At 33.6% G+C, this 2,193-nt stretch overlaps 1 protein-coding gene across 1 annotated transcript in view; it reads right to left on the reverse strand.

The window, feature by feature from the left end:
* LOC106464816 overlaps positions 1–490 on the reverse strand; it is a 39,806-nt gene extending 39,316 nt beyond the window's left edge. The window contains exon 1 of the mRNA XM_022392600.1: positions 363–490. The gene's annotated coding sequence lies outside the window, so the exon portion shown is untranslated. The remainder of the gene's footprint in view (positions 1–362) is intronic.
* Between the last annotated feature and the right edge of the window lie 1,703 nt (positions 491–2,193).

Genomic DNA, 2,193 nt, shown 5'->3' on the forward strand with positions numbered 1-2,193 from the left:
TGATGATTCATCAAACACGCAAAGTAAATTTATTTTAATAAACGTTGAAACATGACTCAATTTAACGATTTACTGTAAAAGAAAGGTTTAAATTCTTGGTGATACATATCTTAAAGGCTTGTGACGAAAAGTAGTTATAAAAACATAGTCAGTAATTACATCTGATTAGGAAAACAAGTAGATCAAAAATAATAATAAATTAAAGATAAAAAATACGAAACCCTATAAACTAAGTGCTTTCGAAAATTCGATCCTGATAAGAAAGGTTTGTCCACCTTTCGAAAGCTCTCTGGTTAAAGAGTTTCGTATTTTTACATTAGTTTAGGGTTGTTTGATGGATAAGAATACTTATGTTTTCTTACCTTTTCTTCTCTGTATAAAGGCGTGATCAAGGTATTCCTTGGATTGACCAAACAATAAAATATGTTAAAGAAAATAGCTGTCGAACTTTAGAAAAAACGGTGATACATCAAACCACTGAAAAGGAGTGTATGTGTCAGCTTCTTGGCCTCGATTCACTGAACACAGGACCAACCTGTTGCTACAGACTACCTCGTTCTGAATCAGGACTTGTTCCTTGGCTAATTTCGCGGTTGCCAGTTCTCATTTTATACTCCTTTCTCTGTCACGTGACTGAGCTAGCTCTGGTTTCTTTTCGACATCTAACAATGAGTTCGAATTTGCCGTTCGGATTTCTTGTGGTTTTAGTTTTTACCAATCAGTAAAAACGTCCTCTTTAAGGGACAAACTGAAATAATAAACCCAAGAAAATGCCGCAAAAGCAGAATAATATAAACAGATTTGGAGCAATGACAAAAGGGCAAGAATCTGCTTTTAAGCGAAAACAAATTTTATGTTTAGGTAAATACTTCACAAACTGTAATAAAATTTAAATGATAAATAGTTCATGAATTATTTCGTTTACGATTCATAATAAATCTCACATTTTCATGTTTCTGATGTCTCTAAGGCTTTTATATTATAAAACAAATTTTGTTTTCTTTGTGACGGGATTGAAAATTTGAATTTTTTTTATACAATATTCATTTACAACTTTTTCATTATCATAAATCTGCACAATGGGCTATTTTTGATATGTCCACTACAGGGATCGAGCCTTCAATTCAATTGTTATAAACCCGCGAGCTTAGCCACCAGAGAGCTACTGTTTTGTTTCTATTATTATTATTATTATTATTAAATCAATTTATTCCAAGAAACTGAAAAATTTATGTTTTTTGAACAACCGAAGTTAGCTTTTTAGACATTATGCAAATACAGAAAATGTTTAATTATAATTAAATTTTGGCAACATTACAAGTACAAGTTTCATGAACAAAATGAAAATATTGATAACATAATTATCCAGTAAAGACATTAGACTCACAACACGAACAAGCCAGTGCGATCTTTTTGAGTAGATGGATAAAAAATTTACATTTATATATATATTTTTAAAGCCTAACTTTGTTTTGCTACTCACAATCGCATGCTTTAAAAGCTGTTTCTTTTACAATCCATGTGGCATATCAAAAATTTTCCTTCATTCTTGGCCCGGCATGACCAGGTGGTTAAGGCACTCGACTCGCAATCTGAGGGTCGTGGGTTCGAATCCCCATCCCACCAAACATGCTCGACCTTTCAGCCGTGGGGGCGTTATAATGTGATGGTCAATCCCACTATTCGTTGGTAAAAAAGTTGCCCAAAAGTTGGCGGTGGGTGGTGATGACTAGCTGCCTTCCCTCTAGTCTTACACTGCTAAATTAGGGACGGCTAGCGCAGATAGCCCTCGTGTAGCTTTGCGCGAAATTCAAAACAAATAAACCTTCATTCTTAAATGTAAAATAAAGTATCATTAGAACCACTTACACCTTGACTTCTAACACTTTTTTATATGAAATCTAAGCCTAAAATAACTTAATTTCTTTATTTTCTTTTCCTTTATTTTGTACCTACCGATATTGAAATTGGTCTTTTTTTGGCTAATATAAGAGACGGGTCCCCAGTGGCTCATCTTTAAGTCTGAAGACTTACAACGTTAAAAACAGGGTTTCGATACCCGTGGTGGATACAGCACAGATAGCCCACTGAATAGCTTTGTGCTTAACAAGAAACAAACAAACAAAATATGCAATATCGCTGTAATAAAAAAATACCTGTTTCGTATTTTATTAAAAAACTAAGCTGCAGTAC

Source organism: Limulus polyphemus, unplaced genomic scaffold (assembly GCF_000517525.1).
Source record: "Limulus polyphemus unplaced genomic scaffold, Limulus_polyphemus-2.1.2 Scaffold1748, whole genome shotgun sequence".
Lineage (NCBI taxonomy): Eukaryota > Metazoa > Arthropoda > Merostomata > Xiphosura > Limulidae > Limulus > Limulus polyphemus.